The following is a 20,834-nucleotide window of genomic DNA, read 5'->3' as shown; positions in this document are numbered from 1 at the left end:
ACTTCTCTCCTCCCCTTGCCTCCCTCCATGCGGCAGAGGGGGGCAGCCGAGGGGAAGCGCAGCAGTTCTGTTGGGCTTCAGCTAGCATTTCGTTTGGGTTTTTGCTGCATTGGTCTCCAGGACCGTGAATTTGGGGCTTGATGGCAGTGTAGCCAAGGTTATTGATCATTGCACAAGATTCTTGGCAAGTTTGGTTTTGCAAGGTTTGAATTGTGCCTGGTTTTTCCCCCCCAAGGGTTTTCTGAAAACCTGCAGGAAAGGGTGCCGAAGGTTCTTAGTGAAATGAGCTTGCAGCTCTATCAAAAAATGTCTGTTAATGCTCATGGACAGGGCTGTAGTGCAAAAGAGATCTTGAATGCATCACTTTGCCGTCATAAGAATTGTAATTTTTTTTCTCATCATACTGGGTTGTGTTTAGACCTCGTATAATACATAATGAATAGAAACAGAGAAGCAGTGTTTGGTCAGCGATGGGACAGATAGAACTGTCTGGTACAGTTAAATTCGGGGCGTGTCAGTTACCATTGAAAGTAACATGGGGACAACACAGTCATGTATATTTAAAGATGTAATTGATTAGTTGAAGTCGCAGTTCTTTTTCTCTTTGTTACTGCGTTTGAAAAATAATATACCCCTACAACTTTAAAAAAATGGTAATTATTTATGTGTAAATTCAATACAGATTACTATACATTTTTGGTCATATTTTATTTTCTTTAAAGCAGAAAGACAAATGTACGACAGAAGATGCTTTTCTAGAATTAGGCTTAGATACTTTTCTTTTAAAAGGAAAAATAAAGGACTGTTTCTCTTTCTGAATGCAGTATATTGCTAGTTCCTGTGGAACAGTTATGGAAAATGGCATTATGAAAATGAGGACAACTGGCTTTCAAAATAAATGTTTCTGGATGTTGAAAAGCTTACTATGTGTGTGACACAGTTTGCTTTGGAGGTTGAGTTTACTGTAAGCCTCTTCACACTTGGTTATTTTGTATCAGATTCAGGAATATAAGTTGATTGCTCAGCTGCCTTCCAACACCTACTTTGCTTGGATCAAGGGCATTGAAAAGTATAAGATGATCACCTTTTAGTTAAAGACCTAATGGAAAGGAGAAATAGGAAAGAAAAACACCTTTGCACTGAGAAAGGTTGTGTTTTTTGGCTGCTACATTGTTTTTCAGGTATGTCCATAGTTAAGTGGACCTGTGGACCTTCCAATTTAGAGGTTTAACTCTAAATCAGCAATTTTCAACCAGTGTGCTGCAAGAATTTTTAAAACATGCAATACCTGAATATTTAGTCAGGGATACTGACTGAACTCTTTTTCCCTTAGATTGTCAAATTAAAAAAAAATAAATAAATAACAACAGCCAACACAATAGCCTTCCAGAGTGAAAGAATCAAAATTGTACTTTTTTTTTGTCAGATTGGCAAAAAAATACATATATTTTGGTGTGCTGCAGAATTTTAGTAATTAGTTTATGTGTGCCATGAGATATAAAGGTTGAAAATCGCTGCTCTAAATTATAGTTAGCAACACTGTGCAGGATATTGGGAGATGTTTGTAGATGCCAACAGGAACTATATTATGTAACAATATATTACAGCAGAGTTTAACATGTGCTTATTTGATTTGATGTGAAGATTAGAAAGTAAAAGCACATTTGGTTTCTTTACTGCATTGGAAATTGAAATAACCCCTTTGAGTATATAGTTAATGTATACGCAGGATTGGCTGTTCAAGTAGTTTTACCCATTTAAGTAAAGTTGGGCTTTCAGTTAGAAATATATTCTATATGTTATACATATTTGAAGAGAGGACGTTTTAGAACAGGTTCACAGTCATAAACAACAAATTATGTTTGACCAAGTATGTTACTCCCCCATCCCCCACTGTTATGTAAGGAAAAGGTGTGGCATTTCATGTTTTATGTCATACTGAAAATTGCAAATAGGGGGACTGAGTGTCCAGTTACCTTAATTCTTATCTATACTGTTTTTGGAAGAGATAGGGGGGAGTAGGGTTGTGATTGAAAGCATGAGAGAAGGTAAGTAGAAAGGGGAGCAGCTAGCATTCATCCAGGAAAAAAAAGTATGTTAATTGCTACATTTATAAGAATAAACCAAATCTAATTCTGTGACTAGTTCTGATATCATAATTTGAATTTAAAGAATCTACTACCAAACTCAGTTTAATAAAATCTTTAGCAATTGTAAGATCTGAGTATTTGGATGAAGTCTAAATTAAGTCAGACATGCAATTTTCTTTCTTATCCTGTTCTATACAAATTGGAAAAGTAAATTTAATTAAAAACTTTAAATACACATACTTTTTAAAAATCCAGTTATTGCCAATTTTAAAACTGAATGGTTTCCTTGCTATTGACTAGTTATTGATTTAAATACAGAATTTTCATACCCTGGATGGTGCCAATTTGGTAAGTCCAGCCTTTCACCTTAATAACTTAAAATACTAAGATATTTTGAAAATGCTCTATAATTTAATTTTTATTTCAATTAAGAGGTAAATCCCTAAATTGCTTCATTCTAAAATGGACATCATACCTTCATACTTAACTGGAAGATAAAGTAGAGGTTATTCCAGGGCATAAACATTCACTGAATTATAGGTCACTTTGGGAGTTGCCTTCACACCTTCAGTATACTGGGAGATAATTACTTCTTCAATGTGTTAAATGGTTTTGTAGCGCCTTTTCTGCACTGAAGGGGGAAGAAGAATCTAAAACATAACACAAGTGAACTGGATATGTTTGGAAAATTCAGTAACCATTTTATCATCCAAACTGTCACTACAGATGACAGAGAGAGAGAGAGAAACTTGAAGCACATCTAAATATAAGGCCAGAGGCTTCATATACTGCTAGTAAGTAATAGCAGTCAGCAGGTCAGTTTGATGCCCAGCAATAAGAAATAACAGGCTTCTTTTAGGGCAAGGATATGCCCTAAGACATCCAAGAGCAATAATTCATGTGCTTGCTAGTTTCAGTTGAGGTGTTGTAGGGCATTCAGATGTTCACATTGCTACTGTAATAATTCAGTGGAATTATGTTTTATCTTTCAGGCTCTATGTTACCATAACTAAATTGGGGATATTACATGATGGTGCACTTCAAATTAAGCTTAGAATGCTGCAGACATTTCATTTGTCATTGGTCTAAATTTTTTTCTTTTTATAATTTAGATTTATTTTTATTTGATAAAGCAATAAATGTCAGCTACATTGCTGATAATTTTATTATTCATAGTCTTGATAATATAGTTTATTATGACTCATACTAGAGGCCCAGTGCATGATTAAATCATGCACGTGTAGGGTCCCCTAGGCCTAACCTGCCATCCAGGCCATATCCACTGCCCCACAAAGCCTAGCACGCTCCACAGACACTGCTAGCAGCCTGCTCCCCGCTTTTGATGGCAGGGGGTCCACTGGTGCTGGAGCGGACACACAGCTCCCCGCTTTCGATCGCGGGGGAGCTGGCTGTCTGTCCGCTGGTGCACTAGGCCTTTCAAAAGCCTCCAGCGCGGCGGAGGCTTTTGAAAGGCCTGGTGCCGGAGCGGACAGATAGCCAGCTCCCCAGCTTTCGCTCCCCGCTTTTGATGGTCCACAGCAGGACGTGGGCTCGCTGCCCCAGAGGCCCCTTCTGTGCCACAGCACAGCCATGGCGCAGACGCTGAGCTCACGCCGCCGCTGGCAACATGAGCTCAGTGTCCCGCCGGCCCAATTGGCCACCCCGGCCACCCTGAGTCCTGCCCCCTGCGCCTCCCGCTGGCCCAATCGTGGGCATAGCGGAGTGATGGTAATTTACATATTACCCTTTTATTATGTAGGATGATTTATAGTAGATGATAAAACGTCATTAGAGTTTGGATTTTAAATTTTTAAAATGCTATCTATATATATAAAAGCCTAAGTGACCATTACTACTGAACGACCGGAACAACTGGTGGACCAGTCGCTATGATGCACACTGACCACCAGGGGGCAGACGCTCAATGCAGTAGCTGCCCCCTGGTGGTCAGTGTGCTCCCACTGCCAACCTCCTGTGGCTCCTCCCCCCAGCCAACCCCCGCATTGGCCCCAATTGGAGGGCTGGCCAGCCAACCTCCTATGGCCCCTCCCCTACCCCCCGGCTGGCCAGCCCCCCATTAGGCCTCGATCACTGGCCAGACTGAGGAACTCCACCCATGCACGAATTCATGCACCAGGCCTCTAGTAAAATATGCAGATGTCTGGATTATTTTAAATCATGTCATTGTGAGGCATTTTTCCTGAACTGAATAATGCCTGCTGATTGGGTAGATGCCAATCCATGTAGGGAGACAGACCTCACAAAGTCCAGAACTCACAAATGAAGAGTAGGGTGGCTGGGGGGCTGGGGGAACCAGTAACCCTTTATTTTCAATAGGCAAGGCATGTTTGACTTCTGTAGTTATCATCTATATTAAATAGAAATTTAGTGATCTGCAAATATCCAAGGGTGTTTATCCTGATCTTCACTAATCTGGACCCCTCCCTGTCTGGCACTTCCTTCCCTTTACACACACACACACACACACACACACACACACACACACACAACACCAATGCATTTGCCTGCTTGGAGAGGCAGAGAAAGCCCCTTTTCAGGTGCCATTTACATAGAATATAGAATTTGGTGCCTAGTGTTCCAGGTTGAATTTAGAGTGGATGTGTGTTTTTGTCATAAAATCATATTATATATGAAAGTTAGGTAAAATGTGTAGTTGAAATGGGACTATTAGGGTACTGTGCAGGCTTTGGGGACCCGACAAACAGAATACAGTTTTTCATAGACACCCAAACCAATTTACAGATAGACTTTTAAGACACTGGGTAGGTGCTATTTGAAATTCTGGTCCACTATAAGCTGTCTCTCGAATTGCAGACATGAGAGGGAGATGAAAAGCACACTAAGCCAGAATTAGGAGACCTGGGGTTGAACAGTATGACCTTGGCAAACCATCTAGCATTGGGTTATAGTTTACCCCTTTTATTAGTAAAAATTCAGGGTTTAGATTGCATTGATCTAAGGTACGTTTCAGCTCAAGGTTCCCAAAGTCCTCTGTATCGTTTTTAAGAAAAAAGGGTTTCCTAAGCATTCATGTATATAATCCACCCTGTTCCCCCTCCTAATCCAAATCATGGCAAAAAGGAAGTTGGGGTTCTCTTTTGAGACTTTTGAATCTCTTTCAAGTTCATCTTAAATAGATTTTTTTAAAAAACAATGTCATTTTAGGAAGTGAGGAAAAGAGAAAAAAGCACATAATGTTTTCAAGGTCTTGCTGTCTACCCTCATCCCAGTCCAAAATTAACTGATACGTTAGGCCGGGACAGTTTTTTGGGCTGCACCTTCACACTGAGTGAAACCCTTAAGTGTCATTAAGACAGTGAGGTGTGGTGGTTAGCAGCTGACTGTCATAGTTCAGTTCTGGCACTTCTATTTGCCAGGTGTGTAACTTGGTAAATTATATAATCTCTGTAGATCTTATTTGGTTACCTATAAAACAGAATGATAAAAGTATCCATCTCGTATGGTTGTTGTGAAGGCTAAATGAGTTAATATAAGTCATTACTTTTATTATATTGTGGTACTTAATGATGCTTTCTGTAGCATGTACTATATGCCAGGCAAATTATTGGCTTGCGTTCTGTGATCTTAGTCAATATGATTATGAATCTAAGCAGGATCTTTCAGGGAAGAAGCAAACAATTAAAAAAAATTATTGTGAACTTGATAGTTAGCAAGAAATTACCTGTAAGGAAGAGAATCCAGCAAAAGAAATAAGGGCCCCCCCTTTTTTTTCTTTATTGAATGAATTTATTGGGGTAACATGGGTTAATAAAATTATATAGGCTTCAGATTTATAATTCCTACTAGTAGCCCGTTTGCACCAAGATTCGTGCAATAGACCTTCATTCACCTGGCTGCCTGCACCAGTTTTCTGCCGGCACCAGGGACCCAGGCCTTGGCTGTGGCCACTGTCTTCTGCCTTTTTCAGGGTCGGGGCTTGGCCCCGGGCGGTGGCCTTGGGCTCCGCGGCACCCAACATCCTTGCTAAGGATCGCAGGAGCCGACCCCCAGTGGTTTCCTGCGATCCGTGCAGGCTCCCCGCTGGTGCCCAAGGCCGGGAAAGCCTCCGCCCCAGGCTTTCCCGGCCTTGGGCTCGCCGCACCCAGCGTCCCTGCTACCGATCACAGGAGCCGACCCCCAGTGGTTTCCTGCGATCGGTGCAGGCTCCCCGCTGGTGCCCAAGGCCCGGAAAGCCTCGGCCCCTGGGACCCCCGGGAGCGGCGGGAGGGGCTGGGCCACGCCCCCCCAGGTGGCCGATCGACCCCGGGACCCCCTGGTGGGCGATCGCCTCCGGGACCCCAGGGAGGGGCGGGAGGGGCCCGGCCACGCCCCCCCAGGTGGCGGATCGACCCCCGGGAGGGGCGGGAGGGGCAGGGCCACGCCCTCCTAGGTGGACGATCAACCCCGGGACCCCCGGGAGGGGCGGAAGGGGCCCGGACACGCCCCCCTAGGTGGCCGATCGCCCCAGGCACCCCCGGGAGCGGCTGAATGGGCCCGGCTACGCCTCCCCCCGCCTCCGTGCCGATGGGCCCGGCCACGCCCCCCGGGGTGCCGATCGCCCCAGGCACCCCCGGGAGCGGTGGCATGGGTCCGGCCACGCCCCCCGGGGTGCCGATGGGCCCGGCCACGCCCCCCAGGGTGCCGATCGCCCCAGGCACCCCGGGGAGCGGCGGCATGGGTCCGGCCACGCCCCCCCGGGGTGCCGATCGCCCCAGGCACCCCCGGGAGCAGTGGCATGGGCCCGGCCACTGGGCACCGCCATCTTGAACTTCTCAACGGCGGATATGCCACCTGGAGTCCCGTCCCCAGCCTCCTGCCGGCCCAATTGTGGGCATAGCGGAGGTGCGGTCAATTTGCATGTTTCTCTATTATAAGGTAAGACTAGAGGCCCGGTGCATGAAATTCGTACCCGGGTAGGGTCCCTACGCCTGGCCAGCGATCAGGGCCCATCAGGTTCTCCGCCTCCCTGCCTCCCCACCTCCTCCTTTCCTTGCTCCCTCAGAGCCCCCACTGCCACCACTGGTCGACCACCATGTTCCACGTGACCCCCTGGTGGTCAGCTTAGGTCATAGCAAGCCATCGAACTCATTCTCCTGGTGGAACTCCATATTAGCATATTAGCCTTTTATATATATAGATAGAGGGCCTTTTAAATTAGGGAAGTTGTAACTTCTTTGTGTAGGTAATACTTAGAGGCATGCAAACACAACTATCACTTGTAGGAGGTTTAATAAACTGATAGGTTTAAAAGGTGAAGACTACTAGTATCATACTACAGGAGCTTGAAGTGGAAACACTTGCAAAATGTAAAACAAAATGTTAAAATATGTATACAACTATTGCATTTGTAATTCTAAGTAGCAGTCATTTTATACAATGTCTAATCAAGTCAATGCATGAAGGAAGTGTTAGAAAGTGTTAATCATTTATGGACTAAAATGCAGCTTGTAAATTAACTCCATCAGCTGCCTTTTCTGTCCACAAGTAACCACAACTGAAATTGGCAGAAAACTACCAAAGCAAGAAAAACTAGAAGAGAAATTTGGAAGATATCTGATGTAAACCAGTAGATATCAAGAGGTGCTAGTTCCAGTCCTGGCATCCCTTGAGCAAGTCATTTAACTTACCAGAGCTCTAGTTTCCTCATCTACTGTATAAAATGTATTCCACTACTCTTAGAACATCAGGGATTCTCATTTGATTACTTCCCCCTCTTTACCCCCCCCCCGCCCCCCAAGCAAGAATATACTGTCTTCTCCTCAAGAGTTAATTACAGTTTAGCCTCCATGATAAGGGGGAAAATTGAGGTTATATACCTGAAATGCTCAGCTCCTAAAAATGTGTGTTGCAGCCAGACAAACTGACTTCATACTGGCTGAGTCAGTTGCTACCCTCTTGGATTCTTTGCACATTTGAGGCTTAGGCCCTGATTGAGACTAAATTTTCCAAAAAGTTAAATAGAAATAGAAGGGGATTTTAGGTGGTGGTTAAAGGGGAATAGTCTTGTTAAAATGAGAAAGACCCACTTACCATTTGCTTTGGTTTGATTTGTCCTCAAAAAAATTAAATAACTGAGACAGTTGTTCCTCTGAAAACATGTTACTTTTCCATGAACACTTTATGTTCATAGAATTTCACTGATTTATCTCCATTATAGAATATAGGTATGTTTTATTTAACTCTTAATTTTTTGTGTATAGACAACCTACCGATGTTTAGAAATTGTGGTGGATGTCAATAGGATGATGTTTTGCTTGGATTAGTACTCTTGGATATGTGTGGGATTTTTTGTATATATTTTTTAAGCAATTTCAGAATCCCATGAAGAGAATTTCTCCTAGATTCTGCTTTCCCCCTACAAAGGTGGGGATTGGGGTAGGGATAATCCCTATAAAATTTGCATATGTATACATTCGCAGAGTAATTTAAAATATTGAGATTGGCTGTTTCCCTCAGCTAATGGAACAAATACATTATTTTCAAAAAGGAGAATCAATTATACTACTAATGTATGCAATATTACATGAATTCTCGGTGTCATGATCAAAGTAAACACTTGAACAGGCTCTTCAGTTTCCATACGTTCATGAGAATTGTAAACACGCCTGTAAAATGGAAACCCATAATAACCACTTTGCAGTGAAGTGCATCGTGTTTTCTGACACCTGTACCCTGGATTGAATGGGAAACAAAGACTGATCTAGTTTGAAGTAATCTTCTTCCTGAGTAACACCTGGGGTCCAAGCTAGCAGACAAGACAATTAGTGCTTCACATATTTGCTGGAGTCCTATTTTGTGTGAAGTATTGTATTCTTTTAAATACCTCTTATTTTAAAAGATGTCATACATTTGAGTTTAGCCAACATTCATTAATCCCTCGCTCTATATCAGATTGTGCTAGACCTCATGGACAAAAAATTATTTTCCCCAGGGAGTTGACAATCTGTGTTGGATTCACTATTGAGAGTCTCCACCTTTGAGAAATCTGATTAATTTTTCAATCTAGTTAGGTAAGATAGGGACACAAGCACTGGAAAAAAATTGTCCTAGAAAACTTAGGTATATAAATAAATATGTAAAATTGTTCTGTGTTAAGGATGGGCTGTAAAATGATTTTGTATTAACTAGGTTTTAGCTAACCCTACTTTTTAGCTGTATGTTACTTGATACATTATCAGAATCTAGATAGACTGTTGCATTAACTGTCAGTGGATTTTTGGGAAAAGCCTGCATTTGAAAAAGTGTTCCTTAACAATGAAAAGATAGTGATTTCAGAAAAGAATTTAATCATGAAATTTATTATTTTGGTTATTTTTCTTGGAATACTTTACCATATAGCTTATGTAAATAATCGATCACAATGAAAATGCATTAATTATGAAGAATCTTAATTTATGCCTCAAGACTTGCCATTTAAGTAAATTCTTATTTTCATACAGCAGTGCTTTGGTTTATTGTCTTTTGTGCTTTTCTTTATTTTTTATGCAATTTTTTTGCCTTTGTAAGTCCAAACTCATTATCTATTATTGCAAATATTCCCTTCCATTGTTAAGAACAAACAGAATAATGTTTTGAAAATCTCTTGTGACATCTGCTAGAATAAATGATCTCATTGAATCATACCTTGAATCTCAGACTGATGCACTGATGGGAATTTTCCACTTATTGTCAATTTGTCAATGACTAAATAAGCAACAAAGTCGGTATTTAAAAGCACTGAAAAAGGGATCAGAAAGACCATTGGACTTTCTCAAGAACTGCTGTGATAAACAATTCAGCTGTTAAAAGTCTGTCAGTAAATGAAAAATATGTCAGTCTGAAATTTTGGGACATTATATTGGCAGGTGTCAATCTTCCAAAATATTTTCTGTGAGTCACTTGTTTGGCACTCTGAATACAATTTCCATAGAAGCAACATTATGTATAAGACCACCACCAATCAGTATATTGGTTCCATGTCCCCATGGCCTGCTTCCCTGAGCTAACTTGACAGCAGGGACTTGGTCTTTTAACATGACTTATTTTGACCTCTAGTCTTTCTAGATACCTGTAAATGAGTGAACAAGTTTTGAATTTTAATCTCGGCATACCTTTACCTACCACTCTTAGATACATTTTTCTCTGCCTTATATGGGCCCTCCTTCCTTTTGTAAATTGCTTTTCTTAGCTTATGCAAGTTTCAGTGGAAAAACTGCATTGACAAAAAATTACCCTTGTAATACAACTTGCTAGATAGTTTATCAGATTCCTTACTAAAACATTAATTATCAGATTTTAAACTTTGATTCCCATACATTCTAATCTCAATTGCTTGGATTATAGCTATGGTGAGATAAGTTTACATAGTGCTCTTTCTCAGACTATTCATGTGCAGCAGGCAAGTACCAAGACCAGCCTCCTTGGCCAGGTGTTGGCAGCAAACTTTCTGTGTCCTTGCCTTTTGTGAACTAGTAGTACCTTTTGTATAACTTAGCTGATGAATTGAGATCAAAAGTAGATGTAATTTTCAGTACATGAAGTTTTTCAGAGGAAAAATGTTAGGAAAATGACACGAGTGTAACTAGTACTATATAATTACATAAACATTAAAAGTAATAAAATAGGAAATATTATAGCTTGTTTTGATGTAATAGGTGTAGCAAATATTCTTTGACTTTAACAATGTAGTTAGAAATACTCTCAGCTCAGCTGGTGTTCCTCGGTTGAGCATCGTCCCATGAACCAGGAGGTTACAGTTTGATTCCTGGTCAGGACTCATGCCCAAGTTGCCAGCTCGCTCTCCTGTAGGGGGCGTGCAGGAGGAAGCTGATTGATGTTCCTCTCTCATCGATGTTTCTCTCTACCCCCTCCCCCTTCCTCTTTCTGAAATCAATAAAAACATATATATAAAAAAAGAAATACTCAAATATTTTGGTGGTCCCTACCTCAAGTTTTCACTATAAGATTTGAATAAATTATAATTTTTAAAAACTAAATTTTTAATTGTGAGATGATTATGAATTCACATGCAGTTATCCTATATAATAAAAGGGTAATATGCAAATTGACTGTAATGGCAGAACATCCAGAACGACTGGTTGCTATGATGCGCACTGACCACCAGGGGGCAGATGCTCAATGCAGGAGCTGCTCCCTGGTGGTCAGTGTGCTTCCACAGGGGGAGCTCCGCTTAGCCACAAACTGGGTTGAGGGCTGCAAGCACAGCAGCGGTGGCAGGAGCCTCTTCCGCCTCTGTGGCAGTGATAAGCTGTCTGTCAGACATCCCCCAAGGGCTTCCGGGCTGCCAGGGTGATGTCTGACTGCCAGCTTAGGCCTGATCCCCCAAGGAGTGAGTCTAAGCTTGTAGGGGGACATCCTCTGAGGGGTCCCGGACTGCGAGAGGGCGCAGGCAGGGCTGAGGGGACCCCCCTCCCCCCCCCCCCCCGAGTGCACGAATTTTTGTGCACCGGGCCTCTAGTCTATATATATAAAAGGCTAAGATGCAAAGTGTCCCCTCGAGAGTTCGACCAGAACAGGAGTTCGATTACTCACTATGATGTGCACTGACCACCAGGGGGTGGCATGGAACATGGCGGGTGACCAGCAGCAGTGGTGGGGCACAGAGGGAGTGAGGGAAGGAGGAGGTGGGGAGGCGGGGGTGTGTGTGTGTGTGTGTGTGTGTGTGTGTGTGTGTGTGTTTGTAAACTTGATCAGCCCTGATTACCAGCCAGGCCTAGGAACCCCAACCGTGCACGAATTTCATGCACCGGGCCTCTAGTAAGAAATAATACAGGTATCCTGTGTACCTCTTACCCAGTTCCCCTCAGTGGTGACATCTTGCAGAACTGTAGTGCAATATCACAACCAGGGTCTTGACATTGATACTGTCAAGATGTAGAACATTTTTATCACTTGGGGTACATGGGTCATGTTGCCCATTTATAGCTACACCCCCACTTTTATCTTCTCCTTTCCTAGCAACCATGAATTGTCCTTCATTTGTATACTTTCGTTATTTTAAGATTGTTATATAAATGGAATCATACAGAATGTAACTTTGGAGGATTTTCTTTTTCACTCAGCATAGTTCTTACATATTCATCCAGGTTGTTACATGGACCAGAGTTTGCTTAACTAGTCACCTATTGAAGGACATCTGCCTGGTTTATGTTCAATTTATAATAATTTTCAACTTACTAATAGAACTGCTATAAATATCAGTATATAGGCTTTTGAGTTATGTTTATGTTTCTTGGGGGTAAATGTCCCGGAATGCAATTGCTAGCTTAAATTGTAATTTTTAAGAGCTTTCTTTCTATAATTACACACTGAATTACATGAGATCTTGGTAATTTAAAAGTTATTTTTATAGTTTCAGTAAATTACAGAATTTGTTTTAAAAATCAAGTCTTTTCTCTTTGTTACAGAGTGTTTTACAGATACTACCTCCTGAATTTAAGTGGAATTCATGAAATTGCTTTATAACTTGACTTTAGGATTTGTTGTTTTTTCTGTTTTGTTTTAGACATCAAGTGTATTTAATTTCTAATAAAAACACTATATTTTAATGTGGCTCTTCCAGAATTTTACCTGTATATGATGTAAACAATTGTAGATAATATTCTTGAAGAAAAAAAGTTTATTGTGTACCATGCTAATAGGCAAAGTGGGGATGTAACATGCAGACAGTATCCTTGTTTGTATTTGGAATTGATCCAGTTGTCAGGTGGAAGTCATCAAGCACATCTGATACTTTTAAAGGCAAGGGCTCTTTCTTTCTAGAATAGAAGGCATTTCAATAAAGCACAGTTTTGTCATTCCCCCTCCCCCCTAATTGTCTTTCTGATTTTTGCATGAGTGTTGTATACAATTTCTGCCAGAGGAAAATGTTGAAATGATGTCTGGCCTAAATAAAGTCATCACGATTGATAATCGGATATTTTCTACTCTGGATGTCAAATATGTTGCTTTTTATAGCTTAAAATACCACCAGATCATTTAATTAGTTTTATTATATATCTTGTTCTGTATTGCTTATGTATATCTTAATATTTTTAATGCTTTTAGCATTCATGGTCTTCAGAAGTCATAGCTGAGAGGACAATTGATGGCTGCAATCATTACTAAAATAGAGCTATACAATAACACTCTTCTTTAACACGGCTTTTAAAGATTTGGTTCTTTATATTTGAATGATATAACCTTAGAGCCCTTTAATTTTGCAGAAATGTGATCTTCCCAACAAGTTGTATATTTCTTGAAGGCTTTTTCTGTAGGTAACTAATATGCCCTTCTCTGTCTCGTGAGCCCATGGTTTTCTTCAAGGTTAATTACCCCTTCTTAGTGAAGACTTCCTTGGCCCTTCTCTCCAGATTTAAATCTTCCCTTTTGTGCTTCTTAGCACTTTAAAATTATATTTTTTTTATTTCTGATAGGAAGGGAGAGGGAGAGGAAGATAGAAACATCAATGATGAGAGAGAATCATTGATTGGCTGCCTCCTGCACGCCCCCTACTGGGGATTGAGCCCACAACCCGGGCATGTGCCCTTGACCAGAATCAAACCTGGGACCCTTCAGTCCCCAGGCTGATGCTCTATCCACTGAGCCAAACCACTTAGGGCCTTCTTAGCACTTTGTACCTAACTCAGCTATAAACATGTGTCACCTTGAGTTGGAGTTGCTTCTGTATCTGTGTTGGCTGGCTATGTTGTGAGCCCTGCCCAGGTTAGGACTGTGTCACAGCCATCATTGTAATGAATAATTAAATACTCTGTTTATAACCTTAGTTTGTCCCTCTCTCCTCTAACTTTTAATGCCTCCCTGTTGTTTACCCTGCAGGATCACTTCCAACTCCTTAGCTTGCCTGCCATTTAAGGCCCTTCACAATCAAACACTAATTACTCTCCGTCCTGAACATTCCACATCAGCAAAAGTAGTTTTTACTCACTGTTCCCTACCTCCCTGCACTCGAAGTTTAAATATTCATAGCCTCTTAAGACCTAGTTCAAATCCTTTCTAGTGCATGTGTGACCTTCTCAGACCACTCTCTCTGACCAGTGGTCATCTTTCCTCCAAATGTCTTTACTTGTTCTCTGGCTTTTAATGATAAACTCTCCATGGTGATTGGTTTTTCTGTTGTTGTATTGGATTGCTAATTTCTACTGCTTAACTTTTGTCTTTCTTCCAGCTAGATTTTAGTTTCTTAAGGGAAGGGTTCTTGTCTTGTACATTTTCTATGTAAAATAATTGATCACACTGAAATATTTCAAGAAGTCACTCAGGAAGTAGAGGTTGTGTCGGCTGGGGATGTTGAGGACAAGGTCAACCTCTAATTAGGTCATACTAAGATGTACACTCATTTGTCCTTTCATTAATAGTTATTTTCTTTTTTTATCCTTACCTGAGGATATATTTATTAATTTTTAGAGAGAGAAGAGGAAGGGGGGAAAAGAGAGAAAAAGGGAAACATTGATGTGAGAGTGAAACATTGATTGATTGCCTCCCGCATGCAACCCAACTGGGGATTGAACCTGCAATTTAGGTATCTGTTCTGACCAGGAGTCGAACCTGTAGCCTTTTGGTGTACGGAACAACACTCCAACCAACTGAACCACCAGCTAAGAGCAAAAGTTATTTTCTAAGCACCTAGTATGTGCCTATCTTTGGTATTGGAGACTTCATTTAAGATCCCATTTGTCAAACAAGCTGTATTAAGTGGTGGTTTGCTTCTCTAAGTTGTTGTCTTTGATTTTTATATAGTACTGTCCCAAACTGAAAAGAGTGGAAACTGGTTTAGAAAAATGAAATTTCATCTCTTGAAGTTTTTAATAATGGAAAAAATACGTTTCTGAACATATAGAATTGTGATATCCATATGATAGTCACTGACCACATAAGCTATTTAAAGTTTTAAATTAAAAATTCAGTTTCTTATCCACACTGGCCACATATTAAGTGCTGAATAACCACGTATGGCAATTGGCTCTAGTAATAAGCAGCTACAGAACATTTCCTTTGTAGAAAGTCTTATTGGAACTGGTACAGAGAATAGCTGGGACCAGTTGTAAATAATAAAATGATAGATGCTTTTGGGGTAATGATACAAAATAACACAGCTTTCCAGTTTCCAAAGCGTTATATTAATATTCACTTGGTCCTTCCAATAACTCTTATAAAATAGGTGATATATTACCTTCATTTTACAAAACAAAGAAATTATTTAAAAAAAAGATTTTGAGGGAGAGAGAGAGAGATTTGTTGTTCTGCTTAGTTATGCGTTTATTGGTTTATTGTTGTATGTGCCCTGACCAGCGATCAAACCCACAACCTTGGTGTATGGGGAGGTGCTCTAACCAGCTGAGCTACCCAGCTAGAACAAGAGTCGGTAACACTTAAAAAGGATATTAAAATTGCTATAAGTGGAGCTTATGGTTCAGTTCTACATACTGAAACAAAATAGATGTTACTCAGTAGTTAGTAAATATTTGATTAATGAGTTATGGAAAGTATTTGATGTATAAGAATGTGTAATATTTTTGCCTTTGCTTAAAAACTCATCAAATTTAAAAAACAACAACTTTGTATTGGCTTATGCTTTGAAATTTTAAATGGAAATTAGTGAATTCTAAAACGTCCCGTGATTCTGGGGGTAAAGAAGGAAAAAAATGTGCTGGGCATTTTTGATTTGTAGTTTTGCTTCAGAAATGAAAATGAAAAATGCCTGAAGCACGTAGAAATTTGGGTATACAGAGTAAGTTAACCCATATGCGAAATATAATACATATAGTATTTAGAGTATCACCTGTTCTGCCAAGGGCTATTTGAACATTTATAATATCATTTGCGGGCCATACAAAATTATCAACTTAAAAATTAGCCTGCTGCTATATTTGGTTAAACATTTAATTAACTCACCCCTTATGCCTTGGCAGGGCCAGACCAAATGATTTCTTGTGCCTTATACGGCATGGGCCAGACTTTACCCACCCTGCTTTAAATGGATGCCTTAATTTCATGTTTTTATCATTTACTGTATAACAAAAGTCTATGTTACAGCTTATAGTCTTAATTTCTCTGCTTTTAAGAAATTAGGTGATTGATCCTACTCAGGGGGAACACATAGGCTGTATCTAGTGTTCAGGTCGGACTCAATCAGATTGTGTAGACATTTTAGAACTGATAGTCAGTTGGAAGAGCTTTTTGTTCACCTTTTTTTGATTCATTTTAATTTTTAGTTTTGTGCTTAGCTTGTTAAAGCTTTTTGGAGTAGGGAAAGAACTGAGGAAGAACACATTTTCACTCTATGTCTTTTAGAAATTATTTGATAAGAAGTATTTAAGTTTTGGCTGTCTGTTGAATAAGAATGAATAATTTAAGCATGTTTAATTTTTCAGTAATCAGAAACATTTAAATGCCTTGGTTAAGTTTAATGTGGTATCTAAAATGGAATTACTTTTCAATGACTAGTGCTTCTTTTCTTTGAAATAATGCTTAGTTCAATAAATGGCAGTTAATAGAAGGAAATTATCCTGATTTCTTAACTATGAATAAGATTGAAGGAATATTAAAACAGACATTCATTGATACTATTTAGGTTGGATGGTACTGCTTCTGTCACATCAACTAGGAGAAAAGATGAAATTGGCTTCCAGTATGTCTCCTCTCATATGTGTGATGTGCTTCTGTTACTTCAGTGATGTGCACAATTTGAAATAAAGCACAATTCTTCATGTCAGCATTTGAAGGTGGTGGTTGTTTTTTTTTGACAGTGAGCAAAACATTAGACATTTCAGTGAGAATAGCTCTCATGATCCAGAAAATACAAGCAGACAATTTAATTGTTCTTGACAAAAATTAAATCCGATACTAAATTTAATTCAGGAATCCATTCATGTAGGATTTCTCCCCGTATTTTAAACAAAAACTAAACTTGCATGTCTAAGCAACTGATGTTTCATTCAGAAGAAAATTCTTGCTAAGTGATTCATAGCATGTCCTACTAACTGCCTGGTTATTATTAATCCTACTAGAGGCCCAGCGGCACCCCGCCTCCCACCTTGCGGGAGTCAGGCCAGACCAGTGCCGCGGGGGGCTGGGACCCAAACCTGACTCGCAGCTCTTGCCGCCATGGGAGTCAGGCCGGACTGGTGCCGTGGGAGGCCGGACAGGCGCGGCGGGGGGGCCGGGACCCATGCCTGACTCACAGTGTCCCCTGGCCCCCCTGCCTGTGTCTGCTCCGGGACCACCTGAGCCGCCGTGCTGGCTTGGGCAGGCCCCCTGTCTCTGTCTCCGCTCCGGGCCTCACCTGCGTGCGCAACCTCCTCCTGTCTGGTCGTGACCCGTTATGGAGTCCTGGCCTAATTTGCATAGTACCGCTTTATTTATATATACTACCTAATAATGGACAAATATGCAAATTGACCGCACATTCGCCACGCCCAAACCACACCCATCAGCCAAGCCACGCCCACCAACCAATCAGGACGAGTATGCAAACTACCCCAACAAAGATGGCGGCTAATTTGCATATCAAGACAGCGTAGAAAGAAGCCAAGAGCTGCAGAAGGGAGCAAAGCTGCGGAGAAGCAAGCAAGCCAGGGGGAGGAGAAGGGAGGATCAGAGGCGGGGCCGGGGGAGAAGGGAGGAGAGCGGGCAGGCTGGCAGAGAAGGGAGAAAAGCAGGGGGGCTGGCGGAGAAGGCGGGGCGGGGGACAAGGGAGGAGAGCAGGCAGGGTGGGGTAGAGTGCAGCAGGAAACCCTATTGCAGGATTTTTCCTGCAATGGGAAAGCTAGTGTGTGTGTGTGTGTGTGTGTGTGTGTGTGTGTGTGTGTGTATATATATGTATGTATACATATAGATAGATAGGTAGATTCTTTGACTTTGTTGCTACATCCATAACCATGCTTACCTTCATCTTAAAACTTTTCTTCTATTAAAACCTGCTGATTCGCTATCATTTTCTCTCCTTTAACTCCAAGGCTCTGAAAAATCCATCCACACTGGTGGCTCCATAGTGTTTGTTGAGAAGGGGCTTAGGCTGGCGGCCTGGTTGAAGATTGGGACCAGGGTCTTGAAATTGTGTCTATAACAGAAGAGCTGTTTTTAAGTTAGACTGTTCATAAAATGGTGTGACATAGGTATACTGACTGAAATTCCCAGCTGCAATGGACTTACACCATTGTCTTAAGGAAGAAAAAGTTGTTTTGTTGTTTCATTTCCTCACAGTTTAAGGCTTTTGCTCTGTAATAGAGATGAGAGAAGGATCCAGGTAAGATTCCGGTCTTTCTCACAGTGCTGCTCTTCCCTCCCCCACGCCTCACCTAGTGGGAGACTGCCTCAGGACCTGGCCAGTCTTTCCTGTTAGCAGCTGGGGAGGCCCACAGAGAAAAACCTGAATGTAAATTCACCTCCTGTCTGTGGCCCTGAGGGGTTCTATCTTCTTTCGCTTACCTACATTTAGTCTTTACCAATATGGCAAAAATTCTAGCTCATCTCTTTTAGCAGCATTTAGTAGCATCTGCCCCAGGTAAGAAGTTCATCCTTGCCTCTCTTTCCTTTATTTCAGCTTAGTTGGTTATAATGTGTTTTCAGCTCTCTGATGGGTTGAAAATATTGTGAATTGGCAGATTGGGTGGTGTTTTTGTTGCTGTCATCAGGGTGAAATCTCTGCTCTTTCTTCCTTACTCTTGACAGAAATGTTATGTTCTATTATAGCTGCTTTGCAGAGGATAATCTTTCTACTAGAAATGCCAAAAACCCTGGCCCTACTTTTAAATCCTTCTATTAGAGCTTTTTTAGTTTTCGATAACTTGTATGCCACTAAATTGTGGACTAAAAGTCATAAACTGACTTTATTCCTCTTTTAAATCATCAGTGCCCAACAGAGTTCTTGGCACAGATTGGGTGCTCAGTAAGTGTTTGTAGTTTGCATTTTAATCTAAGGAAGGGCATTTTTCTTAGTGTACTTAGGGGTGGCAGCCCATTCTGTCTGCGTCCTGCCCGCATCCCATGGCACTCACCACCAGTTTATTGTCTTCTGACCCAACAGCTTCCTAACTGCAAGCCCCTGGGACTTTGAGCCTGGAGGCTTTCCCTGCCACGGTAATAGGTCAGGTCAGAAGTGCCAAGAAGTTACTACCCCTTGAAGCAGCCCCAATCGTTGACTAGAGGGAACTGGACCGGTAGTCCCAACTTCTTCACCCAGAAGTCCTCAGAGGGCATGGCACCCATTGCTCACAGCCGTAACTGCTCATTAATGCACCTGTATTGACTTCTTTCCCTGGCCTGTCTCACTTGTCAACCTCCCAAGTCAGTTACTTGCACTCACATCCTGTCTTGGGTTCTGATTCTGGGCAATTCCAGCTCAATACAGACAATTATATTTCACATAAATATTCAGACATTTGAAATAGTTCCAGATATTAGGAACAGTTTACAAAATCAAGGAGACTTGCAGTCTTTCTTTTCTTTTCTTCTTCTTCTTTTTTTTTTTTTTAAAGAGAAGTTATAGCTTTCAACAGATTTTCAAATGGTGTTTTGCTTTGCCCTTCCCCCCAAAGAGTTAGGATAAATTGTAATAAAGGGGAACAAGTCCTTTTTTTCCTTTTTAACTTAAGACATTAATGCAATTCTTTTCCTTCCAGAGGACTGGTACACTGAATCTTTTTAGATAAGATCAGAAAACCATTGGGACATTGTAGGTGTATATGTGATCATATCTCAATAAGTGAATTTTAAAGATGATTTCAGTTTACATTTATGTTATTGGCTATCATCAGCCACATGCGGAGCAGAAGTGTGTTGTGTCATATTTTATCACTCCTTTCTGCACTTTTGAATTGAGACTCATCCTCTAAACTTTTAATTGAAATAAAATAGTGTTAGTCTTGGATTCAAGAACCACTATCTTAAATATAGGAAAATTCACTTTTTAAATAATTTTTTTACCCTGATTATAAATGTGGTCTGTACTTTTGTAGAGAAATCTTCAAATGCAGAGAAGCACAAAAAAAAGTAAAACCCACCTATATTTACCTGCATCCAGAGATGAGCACTGTTGGCATTTTGATGTAAATAATCAAATTCCTTTTTAAATTTATGGCTGTATTAAACTTAAGCCACAGATATAATGATCACACTTTTAAAAATAAGTTTTAAAAAAGGAAGGGAGAAGAAGAGAGAGAGAAACATTGATAAGAGAAAAACATCCATCAGCTGCTTCCTGCATGGCCCCAGCTTGTGCCCTGACCGAGAATCCAACTGGCAACCTCGCGGTGAATGGAACAAGGCTCAACCAACTGAGCCACACCAGTCAGGACATGATCACACTTATTTGAGGATAACTGTGAGGATACTGCTGATGAGGTCAATGCTTAGAGAATCAAAAACTTTTAGGCCAAGGAAGGATGTTAGCAATCACCATATGTGGTGTGGTTCCTTGTTCCCTTTACAGGTGAAGAACCTGAGATCTGGCGAGGTGGTCATTCAGGTTCACAAGCATGCCTGGGTCTGGAGGCTAGGTGCTTGTGGTCGTGTCTGTGTGTACTGCAGCGTGGTCCTCCTTTGTCAGAATAGTCTGCAGGCTGAGTCCTTCCTTGAGGGGTGCCAGATTGTTCTCTGTAGCCTTATTTCTGCTTTACTTATGAAGACAATCAGCTTGCTGTTCCAATGGTCACCTTACTTTTAGGATTTATTAGGTAGGCTTAACTTCAGGTTGAGAGGCAGGAAACAATGACAGGTGTGTAG

The 20,834-nt window shown here is 41.0% G+C and overlaps 1 protein-coding gene across 10 annotated transcripts in view; it reads left to right on the top strand.

Moving 5' to 3' along the window:
- Positions 1–20,834, top strand: part of PKP4 (plakophilin 4) — a 237,556-nt gene that overhangs the window by 1,247 nt on the left and 215,475 nt on the right. The gene's annotated exons all lie outside the window — the stretch shown is intronic.

The sequence above is a fragment of the Cnephaeus nilssonii genome (assembly GCF_951640355.1).
Source record: "Cnephaeus nilssonii genome assembly, chromosome: 10".
NCBI classification, from domain to species: domain Eukaryota; kingdom Metazoa; phylum Chordata; class Mammalia; order Chiroptera; family Vespertilionidae; genus Cnephaeus; species Cnephaeus nilssonii.
This window is presented reverse-complemented; position numbering and strand designations above follow the sequence as displayed.